An 11019-nucleotide genomic window follows, 5' to 3' on the forward strand; every position below is an offset into this window, starting at 1 on the left:
CTGCTAGGAATTTTATGGTTTCAGATCTCACATGTAAGTCTTTTATCCATGTTGAGTTTATTTTTTGTATATGGTGTAAGAAAGCAAAACATACATTTTCAAGTGCACATGGAAAATTTACCAAGTAGGTCATATTTTGGGCCGTAAAACTAGTCTCAATAAATTTTATAAGATTAAAGTCATAATAAATATCTTCTTAATTATAGTGAAATTAGATTGGGAATAAATTGCAGACTTCTGGAAAAATTCTCAAATAACATATATACTAAAGAACATACTTCTAAATAAGCCATAGGTAATAGAAGAAATTAAAAAGGACATTAGAAATTCTTCTTTGAACTGAGTGAACATAAAAACATGATAGAATTTTTGGGGTGTTGCAAAAGAAGCAGTAGGGGGAAATTTGTAGCATTAAATGCCCAAATTAGAATAAAAGAGAGGTCTCAAATCGATGACCTGAGTATACACCTTAAGAAACTAGAAAAATGAGACGAATTAAACTAAAGGAAGCAAAAGAAAGGAAACAATGAAGATCAAAGCAGAAATAAATGAAACAGAAAGCAAAGAGAAAAATCATTGAAATAAAAAACTGGTTATTAGAGATTAATAATATTGATAAATCTTCTGCCAGATCATAAGGAAAATAAGCAAAGTTACCAATTACCAATCAGGCATTAAGGTGGTGACATTACTACTTAGTCTGCAGATATTAGCAAGAACATAAGGAAGAATGAACAACTTTATGCCAACAAGAAGCTTTTGGATCATGTGTTCATCCCACTGGAGAGATCCACTCTAATGTGGCTAAATTCTGACCCATGATAACATATCAAGGCCAGCAGATGACAGAATTGCTATTTACCTAGCACTGATTCAATTTTAGTGACATTGTATAGATTGCTAGCCTCCACTCCTGGCCAAAGAAGACAGTCTTTGCCTGTTTAAAATGTGAAAGGATTTGGTAGCCAACATGTGCCCTTTTGTTCTCTCTCAAAGCTGCCAGTGATGGCAGTGGGGGCTTCTTTATGTGTCTCTTATGTCTGTGTCCACTACTTCCTATGCCCACACTGCTTTTTTTTCCTTTTCTTTTTTTAGATTTTATTTATTTATTTGAGAAAGAGGGAGGAGGAGAGAGAGAAAGAGCACAAGAGTGGGGTGAGGGCCAGAGGGAAAAGCAGACTCCCCACTTAGCAGAGAGCCCGATGTGGGCTCAATCCTGGGACTCCGGGATCATGACCTGAGCAGATGCTTAACTGACTGAGCCACCCAGGAGCCCCCCACACAGTTTTTTTCAGAGAAGTTTTATGTGTGCGTATTAGTAAAAGAGCATTTTGTGCACTGTATCAAGTTATATCACAGGGAGGTCACGTTTTACTTTCACACCCAGATAAGATGATTTTAAGCTACCCTGCAAATGGGTATTTCTGGGAATGCCTAGGGTTAGGGCCCAGACTGCAGCCGGTCTGTTCATATTCTTTCACTCAGTTTGAAAGAGCTTCTATGGATAGTGCCCTCGTGATTACATGATAAATACACATACACTGTTTCTTGGGGTGCCCCTTCCACTCTGCTCCACCAGAATGAGAAACAGTTTTCAAGTGCAGAGAATTTTCTAAAAATATTTATTTATTTTTTGAATTTCTTTTTAGTGTTCCAGAATTCATTGTTTATGCACCATACCCAGTGCTCCATGCAATATGTGCCCTAGGTGCAGAGGATTTTTAAACCATGGTTAAGCAGCCCACACACATATCCCAAAACAAAACAAAACAAAACAAAATAACGTTTCTTATAAAGGAACAAACTCTGAAGAAATATGACTATGCAAAAGCATAGGGACCCTCTTACATTCTAATAAGTAATTTAGCTCAAACATTTCCTGCTGAAAATTTACATAACATTAATGAACTAGGCAAGTGGTTTTTCAAGAACTGAGGGAGATTCCAAGTCTTCACTTATTGCAAAACAGAAAACTGTTCTCAGGTTTGAAATGACAGTTAAAAAAGAAAAAGTTTTTTCTGCCTTTTCCAAAGCTCTAGGCAGCCTCCTCCGACGGTCTCTGAAAGAAGGCAGCTCCTCCCAAGCACTTAGTATGGGTCTGGAAACTCAGCCTGAGGCATCAGCAGAAACTTTGTTACCCGTCAGTACCTGCTCTGGGGATCCCTACCACCATCTCCTAGGGCTGCAGGGTCTCCATTACTCCAGAATAACCCATTAAAGGAAGTAACTTTGTGAGATCTGGATGCTTGTGCTCAGCTCTAGTTTGTAGAGCCAAGGTAAAACTCATCCACCTTTTGGGTGTGGCCTGTGGTAGGAAGTGAAAGCTACAAAAATGAGCAAGGTAGAACAGGGTGTCACTCCGCAAGTTCTTTACTCATTGGAATTGATCATCTGATCAGCCCTTCACCCATGCAGTTCAACCTCATCACTAAGAGTGGGACACCTGATGTGTGCCTTCTGATGAGAAGCTCTATGACATATAAAGCATCACCTGGGAAACAATTGTACCAAAAAGTTTTAATCTGAATCATCCAACCTCAGTATTTAATAGGAAACACAGATAGTAGAAGGACACATTACACTGCATCTCTCTCTCTGGCGCGCGCACACACACACACACACACACACACACACACACACACACACACACAATCAGATAGTGGAACATTCTGTAAGACATAGATATGGATTGTACTTTTAAAAAGTAAATATCAGCTTTGCGCAGTGGCAGTACTGTAGCCAATGAGGTTTATCCGAGGCGCGATTATTGCTAATTAAAAAGTAAATATCGGGGCGCCTGGGTGGCTCAGTGGGTTAAGGCCTCTGCCTTCGGCTCAGGTCATGATCCCAGGGTCCTGGGATCGAGCCCCGCATCGGGCTCTCTGCTCAGTGGGGAGCCTGCTTCCCCCTCTCTCTCTGCCTGCCTCTCTGCCTACTTGTAATCTCTGTCTGTCAAATAAAATAAAATAAATAAAATCTAAAAAAAAAAAAAATAAAAAAAAAATAAAAAGTAAATATCATAAGTAATTAAAGTAATTGAGGGATTGTTCTATACTGAAGGAAGCTAAAGAGAAATAATGAAATGCAATGTATAAACCTTGATTAGATTCTAATTGAATAAAACAAAACAAAATCTAATTGTAAAAGACATTTTGGGGGTAGTTGGGGGAAATTTGCATTTGAATTGGATAATAAGAAATTATGTTTATAATCGATAATATTATTATGGTTATATAGGTGTATGTCCTTATTTTTAGGAGATGCATGCTGAAATAATCACTGGTGGTATCTGGATGTACAATTTATTTTCAAATTGTTCAGAAAAAAGGCAAAAAATGTTAGCAACCAGTGAATATAGATGAAATTCATTCTGCCATCTATTACAACTATTTGATTCAACTTTATGATTCAACTGTTTGACAATTTCCATAATACATTTGAAGAAAAAGGGAATAGAACATTACCCCTCAAAGTTTTCTTTCATTCCTTATGTACTTAGTTTTTTGGTTTTTGATATATTTGTTTGTTGTTGTTACTATTATTAAAGAAAAGTACTACTGGAGTAGCTACTGGAGTGTTCACAGAGGAGCTGCAGTAGCTAGTGTTCCATGGAAAAATCCGGTTACATTCTCAGGTCCATCTGGTTCAACTGTTAGGTGGTGTAAGGCAGGGAAGAAAACCTTTTCGATCTACTCGTCTAGATTCTTGGCTGGAGCCTCTGTTGTGAAAGACTGATGAACAAAAGAAAAACAAACCAAAGTTTATTAACATGTGTATCATATATATGGGAGAAACTCAGGGAAGAATTGTTCAAAGAGGTGGCTAGAACTTGAGCTTAAATACTATCTTTAGCTAAAACAAAGGAAATGTGGGGAGGCAATTTACGGGATGTGACCAGGAAGAGTACAGTAAGCAAGGATAAGGTTTATTAATATAGATTTAAGGCAGAGCCTTCTCTATTGTTAAGTCTCTTGTGATTTAAAGTCTTCCTTCTCTCTCTGGTGTACCCTTACAAATAGAGATTTCCTTTATAAATGTAAATTTCCCTTATAAAATGGTAACTTCTACCCTGCTCTCAGAGCTTCTTCTCCATCTGCTGTGTCTTAAAAACACAAGCTCAAAGTAAAACTTAAGACCAAAGAGACATATTTGGGGTGACATATTCTGGTCTATTACAGTGGTCCTTGCTCTGGGCTTCAGTCAGCTCCCCTATGTCAGTGACATAGCAGTCACTGTGCTCAAGCTTTATACAAGCATCCGTTCATTAAAAACAAGTCAACAAACAAGCAAATGATGCCTGTGTTCAGAGAGCTGATAATCTACTTAAGAGGTCTTTTATCAACACCCTGTAAACCAAAGAGGAAGAAAATCAGAATCATGATCAGAGAATCCAAAAAGAGCCATTAATCCTGTTGGAGAATTTGGGAGGCATTTATCGAAAAGGAAGCTTTTGATTTTCCCTTGAAGGATTTTCATTAGTGGCGGTGAGGGGAGCATTCTTGGATGAAGGGCCAGTATGAAAAAGGATCCAGATGGTTAAAATGCCAGTTAGTGTTGGAAAACCGTCTTGTCAGATACCTGTTGTGGAATCAGAGAATCTGGGATTTTTGTAATTATTAGTGAGATTGAACACTTTTTCCCATGTTCATGGTCTGCTCACCCATTTATATTTTCTATATTTCGTCTAGATCCTAGAGCTTGTCCTCAGAGCTTGGTCCTAGAGCTTGATGTTTCTCTGTTTCTGTGAATCACAGGAAGGCTTCCCTTTTGTTGTCTCTAAAACAAAATGTTTGCTTAGTATAAGTGCAGAATTTGCTTTGATTTTAGACCCCCCCCACCTCGATGAATAGTTAGGTGTTTGGCCATCCTACCATTATTCGATTAAAGATAATTTGAAAAGAGAGAGGAATTCTTGTGTCACAAAGCCCAAGTCATGGTTTCTCACACTTTGTTCCAGATGGGATAGGAAGTTCTGAATCACAACAGTGTGTAAATGATGTTATGTAAAGCTGTTATTATTTTTTTAAGATTTTATTTATTTATTTGAGAGGCAGAGATCACAAGTAGGCAGAGAGGCAGAGAGGCAGAGAGAGAAGGAAGCAGGTTCCCTGCTGAGCAGAGAGCCCAATGCAGGGCTCGATCCCAGGACCCTGGGATCATGACCTGAGCCAAAGGCAGAGGCTTAACCCACTGAGCCACCCAGGCGCCCCAAAGCTGTTATTTTTTTAAAAGATTTTATTTATTTATTTATTAGAGAGAGCAGAGGGAGGAGCAGAGGAGAGGGATAAGCAGACTCTGTGCTGAGTATGAGCCCCACAGAGGGCTTGAATCCCATGACCCTGACATCATGACTTGAGCCGAAACCAAGAGTCAGATGCTCAAATGACTGAGCCACCCATGCACCCCTAAAGCTGTTATTTTTTAATTCAAAAGTTATGTTTGTTACTAAATACAGGTTTAATAGAATGCTGGCCGACTATTGACTATTAATTAAAAAGTAAAGGACACAGGTTTGAGCATCAGTCTGACTTGGGTTGGAAACTTGGCTCTCCATTAGCTGTGAGCCTGAGGGTAAGTGACTTAGCTTCTCTGAGGTTCAATTTTATCTGTAAAAATTTATCTGTAAAATGCATGTAACTAAAATATAATCAAGCCTTCCTGGGCAGCTCAGATCCGACCTCACCAAATAACGTTACATTAAAAAAAGAAGAAAACCCATACAATGAGAGAGGATTACAAAAAAATCTATTGTGTTTCTTTGAAATCAGAACATTTTTCCAAGTATACTTCTACTTTCTCCTTCCCTCTCTCCCTCCCATCCTTCCTGCCTTCCTGCCTTTCTTAATTTCTTTCTTTCCTCCCTCCCTTCCTACCTTTTTGCTGGTACATAGAATAATGATGTACCCTGCCATGGATTATATCTTATAGGCAGTGGTCTTAGATTAGATGAAATATGGCAGAGTCTATATTGAGACTTTCTTGGAGCTATGAAGAAGTAAGTTATACTTTGTGTACCTGAACTTTGACAATCCTCTCCAATTCTCCCACTGTTTCCCCAAATTCCTCTCCTCTCCATAATGACCATGGCATGTGTCTCCTTCCTGCTGGCCCTTGCCAGCCTCCAGCTAGCCCTCCTATCCACCCTCGCTTTCTCTTCATTCTTCCCTTTCAGCCCAGCTCCCTCCAGCCCCACAGAGTCTCCAGCTCTCTATTTCAAATTAGCCTCTCTCTCCTGGCTCCACCATTACCTGTCCCCAACAGCACCGACCAAAGAAAATAAAGAATCCTCCGAGGAAACTACCTTCCTAGGAGTTGAAGAGCAGGGAGGCAGTTAGAAATACTTAACCTTTAACTTTCTGTGTGTGGTTTTATAGATAATAACAGTATCTGCCTCATGGGGCTTTTGTGGGGCTTAAAAGAGACAGGGAGTATATATACTTGGCATGTCGCTGGTACATGCTAAAAATTCAACCAATGTTAGCTATCATTATTTACTATTGTTCAAGAAATAAATGTACAATTAACATTATAAGAACATGGGAAAGAAAAAAAAGACTGAAGGGGAAAGAATCACCCACTGTCTTAACACTGCATATTTTCCTAGTACCAATTATAAATATGCCATGATGAAATTTGATTTTTACGCTTTTCCAGTGACAGAGCATTCTTATGTATGAATCGCAGTCCATAAATGGAGATATAAGGATGAAAAGAAAACCATTGTGCATTTTTAATGCATTTTAACATGCGGCATTCTATGCTATTTTTAGACCACCACAAAGAGGAACTTACTGTCCTCTTCTTCCCGTATCTAGCATGAATTTCTTTTTCTCTAGTAGAAGGACATTTGGCAGAAACTTGTTGACATTCAGAGGAATGCTACTACCTACTATTCAAATGAAGTATTTGGAGAGGATTTAAAAATAAACAAAACAAAAACTTTTGGGCACCTGGGTGGCTCAGTGGGTTAAAGCCTCTGCCTTTGGCTCAGGTCATGATCTCAGGGTCCTGAGATCGAGGCCCACATTGGACTCTCTGCTCAGCAAGGAGTCTGCTTCCCCCTCTCTCTCTGCCTGCCTCTCTGCCTACTTGTGATCTCTCTCTGTCAAATAAATAAATAAAATCTTTAAAAAAAATTTTAAATTAAATTTAAAAAAATTTTTAAAAACTTTAAAAAATGAGGGTAATAATTTTAAATACACTTCCTATTTATATATAAAATTTATATATTTTTATATATTTAATATAAGTTGATATATTTAATATAAATATATATATTTATATATATTCGTGGAAGCTAAAAGGAAAACTGTGCAGAGTTTAAGATGCAACCTGTGGCCTTGGTTGTCATTTTACATCACAGGATTAGGAATTGGGGAGATTGCCCCAAAGTCTGAGAAGCTACTGTAGACTAAATGTTGTCTCCATCCCCACCCCCAACCACCACACCCAAATTCATAGGTTAAAGCCCTCACGGGCAATGTGATGGTATTTGGAGGTGGGGGTCTTCAGGAGGTGTTTCGGATTAGATGAAGTCATGAGGGTGGGGCCCTCGGAGGGGATGAATGCCCTCAAAGAGACACTGGAGAGCTCTCTCCATCCCTGTGTGCACAAAAGAAGAGAGCTTGCAGGAAGAAGGCAGCCTCCTACAAGGCAAGAGAAGGAACCTCAGAATGAAACCTACCTTGCTGGCACCTTGATCTTGGGCTTCCCAGCCTCCAGAGCTAGGAAATAAATTTCTGTGGTTTAGACCGTTCAGTCATTGGTAATCTGTTACAGCCGCCCAAGGAGACTAATACAGTCTGGTATCCTCCCATATTGAAGGTCAACAGGAAGCTTTCTGAGGCCAGTCTCTCCACACAAAGGGAAGTTTCCCAAAAGCAATAAGAAAGTTGAGACAGTATAAGAAGTAGGGCGCACATATGTAATCTTGCAAAACCAAATCTAAGGCTTGGTGAAACTCAAAACGAGGAAGTTTTATTTTTAGAAATTGCAACATGCAACCTAACTGCGGGACTTCTTGGCTGGCTAATGTACGGAGATCATGAATCAATACCCAGCGAGGGAGTGTTTTGCTCTCTTGACAGGTGCTGCTGTTTCAGGAGTGAAAAATCTCACAGTTGCTGAGAGCATCTCCTGGGGCCCCCACCATTTTGTGATACAGTGAAGAGCCCTTGGACTATGTGCCTGGGGGAGGACACAAATGATCTGTGCCCAAAAGATTTGCTCTGCCTTTAGGAAAACTATGTTCTTCCTTAAAGGGCAATTTTGAATCCAGCTCTTTTTTTGGGGGCTCTGAGAGAGAGAGAGAGAGCATACAAATATGGCAAATTTAGGAACAATTTCCCTGAGAGCCACATAACAGAAAGGAATTCCCTCTTCCCTCCCTCCATTTCATTATATATTTGTATTATTCTCTCCCGTGTATGGTGGGAGAAGAAAATTTTACTTTTTAAAACAAGAACCAACTGCTGCCACCTTCCCATTGTAGAGAAATGTCTTATTTTGTCCAAAGGGACCACTTGGCTGGCCTCTATGTTAAAGGTGAACACTCAGTCAGATCCAGGTTGGAAGCTCAGGACTACACTTGCCCCAGAAAGAGCCCCTGAGGGGTTGGAAAGAGAAGGGAGGAGGAGGAAGAGGTTTAGAGAAAGGAGCTGGGAGGGACTTACCATCCAGATAGCACAGCATGAGGCCCCAGAACGGAGAGCTAGGGCAACATTCAGAAGGCAGGAAGGCCTCTGGGCTCTACTCAGATGTGACCGTGGCAGCTGTGCAGTGTTGTAACGTAATCACCTCCAAACCTTTATGAGGATCTGCTGCACACAGCTGCTTAGGCAGGTGATGGGAAAGCAAGAGGGCCCTGGGTTCCCGGGCTGGGACCAAAAGAAGGAAACAGCCACAGTGCATGACACAGGCATTCAATGGGAACAGGAAATTAGAATGAAGTGGCCACGAGAAGGAAAACCCTGGGAAGGCACAGCTTGAGACACTTGGATGGAAAGGTTTAAGGATAGGGTGACCCCCTGAAGCTGAGAACTTCCCAGCCTGCCCCCGAGACCTGTGTAGTAAAGGTGCAGTAGACTGTTGGGTGTTGGAAGAGTCAGAGTCCTGTCCGAACAGGGGGGGAGAAGGGGTACAGTTGAGGGAGGACACAGCCCTGACCAGCATCTTCAGTCTGGCTCGACATCAGGGGGAAAGAAGTCCCAAATCGCAAAACAGGGTCCAGACGTGAGTGGTAGATTTTGATGTTCTCACAGTCTGGATTTGGGGGTGCCAGAGGTCCTGGAGTTGGCAGCTTGCCAGATGTCCCTATCTTTGCAGATGGCGTAGGGCTAGGAAGGAAATGCAGGAGGGCCACCAAGGCCTTCTGCAGCGGCCACTTGGCAATTCGGGGAAGTAGGAGTAAAGTAGGTAACACCTTAACTAGGCTAGGATCAGAAGCCAGACTGTTTTTCTGCTTCACAAATTCCTCCTGTTATTCCCTTCCTTTCATATTTAACCAAGTCATTTTGAAAGCCCATGACAGCAGGTCGAAGAATGTCCAAGTATAATTTTCCAAAAGGTAAAGACAGTTCTCATACAAACATATTATGAACCTTTGTCAGAGATTTATTTAGGCTGCTAATGGGGAAACCAGCATGATGACAAGGCAAGTTCCAAGGAGAACGGACAGAAGTGTATCTGGTCAGTGATGAGAACGCCGCAGTAAGACGGCTGAGTTAGAGACAGGACAAGCTGATGACCTCACAGGGCAACCAAACTGTCTATCTTTTCTACTAGACAGAAGTCATTTGCATCTCTACGAGGGAAAAGGTCATTTGCAAAACATGCCAGTCTTTTACCCATTCGATGTAACTTTACAGAGCTCAGCCTAATCAGGTCAAACAGTTACCTCCCTCAGAGAATCAGATGACTTGTAGGCCGGTTGTTACACAGACTCACAGTCATGTGGCTTTGAAGGAGTATCCGGTCATCTTTTTGCTGAATTTCCGATTTTGGGATAATTTTTCTTAACAGAGGGAAGTGAGGGACTAGACTGTTGTTCTTACTTCTGTCAGAGAGCTAAAGTGTCAGAGTCCCGGAGCAAGCACAGTGGGGTTGATCAGACCTGAGGAGAGAAGCCCAGAGCTGGTGGCCACTCCAGGAAAATGAGGGAATGCCTGCTCAGTCCTCCTCTCCCTGGGATTCTTTTAGTCCTGAGACTGCACGTTTCTGTTGTTGATCTTAGAAAGATATTGGTGGTCTCTTAAATCTACCAAGACCCTCACTGTCACCACTGGAGGACCCTTGATCTAGCAGTAGGTGCAAAACATGGAGAATCCAAGCACTGCCCTATCCACTAAGGGGTGGGAGAGTTAAATGCTAAAGCCTCTTTGAGGACAATTTAGCAATGTCTACCAACATTTGTTTTATTGTGATAAAACATACGTAACCTAAAATTTACAGTTTTAACAATTTTCGTGTGTATAGTTTAGTGGTATTAAGTTCGTTCACACTATTGTGTAACCATCACTGCCATTCATCTCCAGAACTTTTCATTTTCCCCAGCTAAAACTTTACCAGTAACTCTCCATTCCTCATCCCTGTAGATCCTGGCAACTCCCATTCTACTCTCTGTCTCTACAAATTTGACTACTCTAGGTACCTCATATAAGTGGAATTATATAATATTTGTCCTTTTGGGTCTGGCTTATTTCTCTTAGCACAGTGTCCTCAAGATCTGTCCCTGTTGTAGCATATGATGGAATTTTATCCTTTTTAATACTGAATAATATTCTGTTTTATGTGTGTGCCATATTTTGTTTACCATTCATCCATTGATGTCTATCAGCATTTTGAAAGAACAAACTCTTTTGACCCTGAAAATCTCTTGCAGAGACTTTGTCCTGTGCATATACTTGCATATGTAATGCCGCTGGATATGAGTGTTAGTGGAGGACCCTTTCGGTTGCTATCCAATAGACATTTCACCCTTTCTTCTTGCTGATAGGACCTTGAGTTGGTTCATGTATCAGG

General features: G+C 40.9%; 1 pseudogene; it reads left to right on the plus strand.

Moving 5' to 3' along the window:
* The first annotated feature begins 2713 nt into the window (after nucleotides 1–2713).
* On the plus strand, nucleotides 2714–2842 carry LOC116596616 (annotated as a pseudogene).
* The last annotated feature ends 8177 nt before the right edge of the window (nucleotides 2843–11019 follow it).

Source organism: Mustela erminea, chromosome 7 (genome assembly GCF_009829155.1).
Source record: "Mustela erminea isolate mMusErm1 chromosome 7, mMusErm1.Pri, whole genome shotgun sequence".
NCBI classification, from domain to species: Eukaryota; Metazoa; Chordata; class Mammalia; order Carnivora; family Mustelidae; genus Mustela; species Mustela erminea.